The sequence below is a fragment of the Micromesistius poutassou genome, assembly GCF_964030765.1.
Source record: "Micromesistius poutassou genome assembly, chromosome: 5".
Taxonomy (NCBI): domain Eukaryota; kingdom Metazoa; phylum Chordata; class Actinopteri; order Gadiformes; family Gadidae; genus Micromesistius; species Micromesistius poutassou.
In genome coordinates this window covers 6,615,623-6,621,622 of record NC_140275.1, presented here as the reverse complement: position 1 = coordinate 6,621,622, position 6,000 = coordinate 6,615,623, and positions in this window count along the sequence as shown.

Below are 6,000 nucleotides of genomic sequence, written 5' to 3'. Positions count from 1 at the left end.
ACATCACACACCCTGCCCAGACAGCAAACAGTCATTGAAACTATGTTGAATCAACATTCCTTTGTCAACAGGGGTGATAAGAATGAAAAGTTTGGCTCGCAGTTATGTATGGTGGCCAGGCATTGACGCCCAGATTGAGCTTCAGTCACAGTCATGCCACTCCTGCCACTGAGTACAGAAAGCTCCATGCCTCACACGTCATGGCATTCCCCACGTCCTTGTCAGTGATAACGCTTCCCGGTTCCGTTCAGAGGAGTTTGCCACGTTTCTGAAGTCAGACGGAGTGAAGCATATTCCGTCAGCGCCCTTCCATCCCTTCACTAATGGGCTCGCCAAGTGTTTTGTTCAGACGTTCAACCACTCTCTAAAGTCTTCAAGAGGTAGCGCTTTAGTTCAGCAGAGACTGGACGCGTTCCTCTTGACATATAGGGACACCCCCAATGCCACTACCAAGGCTATGCTGTTTCTCATCCGCAAGCTACGCTCTGGACTGGATGTCCTGAAGCCCAGTGTAGCTAGTGCGGTAACACACACCAAGGACTCTCAGCAGCTACGCTGAGCGGCGCACTCCAAGTCCAGACAGTTCGCTGTGGGCGAGAATGTCTGCGAATACCAGAAGGGAGAGAAGTGGACACCAGGGGCCATATTCACAAAGAATCTTAGAGCTAAAAGTCGGTCATAAGTGGCGAATTTAGGAGTAACTCCTAAAAAGAATGGGCATGTCAGTCTTAAATTTAGGACTCCTAACTTTTTTCACTAAGAGCTATTCACAAGTATTTTAGGCCTGAAAGTAGCACCTAAGGAAATGCAAAAAAGGAGTGGCGAGTCGAGTCGAGTCGAGCTGGTACTGGCGGTGGAAAAGTGGCATACGAGTGTAGCAGCAGGAGTGTGGAGACGCCACACAGACCAGATGTTGACACAACCTTATTAAGTTGGGAGGAAATGTTATGTATGTAATGGATAGTTGCATTGTTATTCCCATGCCTAGCCCTAGCGCTACAGCCCCTGTTAAGTTTATCTTGTAACATTGTTCCGGTCCTAGTAAATCAGAGTTAAATGGATATCAATGTCTCGACCTGCCTTCTTGTGTCACTCCATTACTAAGAAGTTATCCTTATATTATAATAAGAACATAATACCTGCACGGACCGTGGCCTCGTAAGTATAAACATCACCCTCTAGTGTCTAAGAGCGGTACTATGCAATATGTTCAATTAACCAAATGAGGAATTAAAGATCCCATGCCATGCTACTTTATGAATGCTTTTATATAGCTGTTAGTGGGCCCCTAGTACCGTGATGAAATAGTGACAATATGATGAAATAGTGACAATATTAAGAAATCACTACTCTCCTAAGCCACTGATTATCGCAGAGAGGTTCAGAGAGAGGTTCAGATTCCATAAAAGGAACCAGGAAGAGGGTGAATCTGAACATTGTGAATTTGGACTTTCACTCATGACACCATACGTGACAGATTGGTGTGTGGTCTACGCAGTGGGGCTATTCAGAAACTTACTGAGGCTAACCTGATACTGGAAAAGGCCATAGAGATAAGTATGTCAATGGTGATGGCTGCCCGAGAAGCACAGCAGCTAAGTACAAAGTACATCAAAGTGCATAAGTTGTCCTTTGAGTCCAAGAACAAGGCAGCAGCTGGCAAGCCATGCTACCATTGTGGGAAAACAGGGCACTGTGATTAGGGACAGTGATGATGGATACTGGGTCACACCATGGTTGGAGAACAAAGCAGTGCGGATGCAAGTGGACACAGGTACACGTGTATCCATGGTATCCAAAGCTGTTTACAAGGAGAAGCTGCAGCACCTTACTCTTCGAGTGACCAAGTTGAAGTTAAGGACCTACACTGGTGAGGCTGTTCCAGTCTTAGGAGTCGTGGATGTGACAGTGGAACACAACAAGCAGAAAAAGACTCTTCCACTGTACATCATTCAAGGAAACCGTCCAGCTCTGCTAGGCTGCAGGTGGCTGGAAAATCTCAGACTGAACTGGAACGAAGTGTTCCTGGTTAATGATGGAGACACAGGCCCCCTACAGGAGATCTTGAAGAAGCACTCCAAAGTTTTTGACGGAGAACTTGACGGTGAACTATGAAGGACATTACAGTTAAGCTGACAATCAAACCAGGAAGCACACCAAAGTGTCTCAAAGCTAGACCTGTCCCATATTCCATCAAACCCAAGGTAGAGGCAGAATTAGACAGATTAGTGAAGAGTGGAGTATTGGAACCTGTGAGCACAAGTGAATGGGCTACACCGATTGTTCCAGTCATGAAAAAAGATGGGGCTCCAAGGATCTGTGGTGATTTTAAAGTCACTGTGAACCCTGTCTTGACTGCAGAACAGTATCCATTACCCCTCATCGATGAACTCTTTTCATGTTTGGCTGGAGGACAGAAGTTTAGTAAGGTAGATTTATGTCAGGCATATCTCCAGATGCATGTTGATCCAGAGTCACAGGAACTGTTGACCATAGTGACACACAAAGATCTGTACAGGTACCAGAGGCTCCCTTTTGAGATTACCTCTGCTCTAGCACTTTTTCAAAGAGCAATGGGCCAGATTCTGAGTGGGCTACCAGGGGTCTAGTGCTACTTGGATGACCTGCTTATCACAGGACCAGATGAGCAGTCGCACTTAAGGAACCTGGATGCGACACTACAAAGACTGGAGGAATATGGTCTGAAAGTCCGGAAAGACAAGTGTGAGTTTTTCCAACCTTCTATTGAGTACCTGGGGCACGTAATCGACAGCACTGGACTCCACAAGGCACCATCAAAGGTGAAGGCTATTGTGGAGGCTCCATCCCTGAAGAACGTGAGTCAGTTGAGATCATTCCTTGGCCTGCTGACATACTATGCAGTTCATGCCTAACCTTCCCAATAAGCTGAAGCCGCTGCATGAGCTTCTAAACAAAACCAAGACATGGAAGTGGACAGACAAATGTGAGACAGCTTTCAAAGAAGTGAAGACAGCCCTCTCTCAATCTGAGGCCCTCACCCACTTTGACTCCACATTACCACTTCAGCAGGCATGTGATGCCTCACCTTATGGTGTGGGTGCAGTAGTGTCACACATCATGCCATCAGGGGAAGAGAGACCAATCGCCTTTGCATCGAGGACACTGAGCAAAGCAGAGAGCAATTACGCACAGATTGAGCGTGAAGCAGTGTCTATAGTGTTTGGAGTGAAGAAATTCCATCAGTAGACGGACCATCGACCTCTCACCTCTATCTTTGTCCTCATACTGGCACCCCGTCGCTTGCGGCCAGTCGTATGCAGCGATGGGCTCTGTTATTGTCCGCCCACCAGTATGACATCAAGTATAGGAAGGCGGACCAGCACGGGAATGCTGACGGGCTCTCAAGGCTCCCATTGCCTGTTGCACACACTGAGCCAAGCTGAGATCTTCTACTTCAAGGAGGTGACTCGATTCGTGAAGAAACACACTCACACTGACCCAGTCATGTCGGAAGTTATGGACATTGTCGCTCGTGGGAGGAGAGGACACTGCGCGTCGGGACGGACAACGCCCCTTAACTGTGGTATAATGACCGTATACCACAGCCTGTCGTGATCTATTGCTTAATTATACCAAATAGTAGAATGAGTATACAACACCCCCAATTCCTTCTCAATCATGGCTGAGATAACCCCCACTACGAGTCTCGTTGTGGAAATACTAGAGACGTCAGAGCAGGGACGGATTATGAGTCAGACAGACGACGAGAAAGGGCCCCGCCCACCTGTATCTTGCATTGACTAAACCATTAGTATTGTAAACGCTACTGTCCACACTGTCTGTCTGTACAGTCACAAATAGCACGGCGTTCATTCAGCAGCATTATTCAAGTGTACTGTCCAGTTTTGAAGCAGATCTGATAAATTCCGTAGGAGTTTGTTTGTTCAAATACAAGACCACGGCAATCAAAATGGCCAACTTTGACCTGTGGGCAAAGTTGACCTTCATGGGCCCTATTAAGACATGCTATTTGATTGAGATGCCCCTTTCAGATACCAAGAATGACCAACATAACCTGTGTTTCAGGGCCCTATATGACATATCCTACCCTACGCTTACTGATTTAGGCACCCATTTCCAATATAAGGATGAATAACTACATAACCTGTGGTTCAGGGGCCCTGTATGACCTATAATATACCTTCTATTTGATTGAGGGGACCCTTTTGGATGAATTACACAACCCGTGGCATATGATTGACGGGCCCTATTGAGACATATTACATAATATAACCAATGGTATATGGCTTTTGAGCCCCATTAAGGTATACGTAGGTATAATGTTGTAGAGACAATATTGAAATGGTAGTGCGGAGGCTTGGGCTTCAGGGCCCCCTTGGCCCTTGGGCCCCTGGGCCTGGGCCCGGTAGGCCCGTGCAGTAATCCATCCTTGCCAAAAAGGCAGAGCAGGATACCTAGTGCTCATTTTACACCAAACGCCATTTCTAGCTACTGGGGGGCCATAGGCAGGCTAGAGGAACTCATATTTATGTTAGAAAACCTCATAAAGTGAAATTTTCATGCCATGGGACCTTTAAGATACAGTTTACCCTTTCGAAACAAACCTTATATCAATATATTATATTATATCAACCGCTAACTATTAGCCTTAGCCAGTAACACTCAGACATTGAGATGAAAGCATTGACAATGCTAGCATAAGCAAAGAACGCATCCTCGATATAATGTTCCCCTTTCCTCTGTCGTGTTGAGTAAGTAAGTAATTTTAAAGGTCCCATGACATGCTACCAGGTGTGGTGTGATTAGCCGTTACAAGCCATTTTGGAAATCTGACACTTATGACATCACAGGTGGGCATGTCCACCTAGATGTGTGACGGATAGATGAGAAATGTTTGCTACAGTACATGGACATGCCCACTTTCTGCCCCTTATGAAGTCATAAGGGGCAGATTGATTGTCACGGCTAATCACACACACCTGGTGGCATGTCATGGGACCTTTAAGTAAGTTTGTTTTATTATTTAACTTACCTATCACTAACCCCTGCCACACAATCAGCCTCTTCTGACTTGAAACATCATCTCCTAATCCAATCCTCCTTTATAAGGCCCATCTGGCCAAACTACAAACCGAAGAGACGTGGTCTGCAGCGCTAAGAGTTCGGGTTCAGATGGAATTCGAACACGTGTTAAAGCAGGAGTTCCCAATCCTTTTGCTCCAAGGACCGGCATATTCATAAACTAATTTCGAAGACTGGTATTCGATTTTATTGCCTTAATTTTATGATGCATCATTTTTAAACAAAGGATTTGGCTGTTTTTCAAGATGGTCTATGCATCATATTCACAACAATTAAAGCAACAGCAATGAAATGCTTGAGTCTCAGGCTCCCTTCAACAATGCAATAGTATAAAAAACTACAATTTATAAGAGAAACACAAGAAAAGTCACCTGAGTCTTGAATAATCCCAAAAGTAGTGCATTTACAGTGCTTAATTTACAGTAATTTACATTTACAGTTTAGAATCGCTGTGTTAGAGTTTTAGGAAAGAGGGAGGCGTGTTATCCCCATGGTTACGACCCACGCCAACTTTATGATACTTTTTTAAGTACCGTAGTTGTGTAACTGTTATGAGTGTTATAATAAGCAATGATGTATATGAAATCCGCCACACACCATAGCGTTATACTATATGTATACGGACACAGACATTAAATAAATCGCACAGAGCTTCACCATTCACACACACCGTGGTGGTATGTAATAGGTGGGTGCCCCTTGGTCGTGACGTCAGACTACCTCAGAAAAGGTAGTCTGACGTCACAAAACGAATGCCACCTGCATTCGCAGCAGATTGAAACGTTTTTGGGAGAATGGTAAAAGTTAACCCTAACATAGCATTCTACCACTTTTCTCTAAAATGGGGACTTATTTCAGTAAAAGTGATAAAATGGCATAGATTACTATGTGTACGATCATATAAGACAAATGACC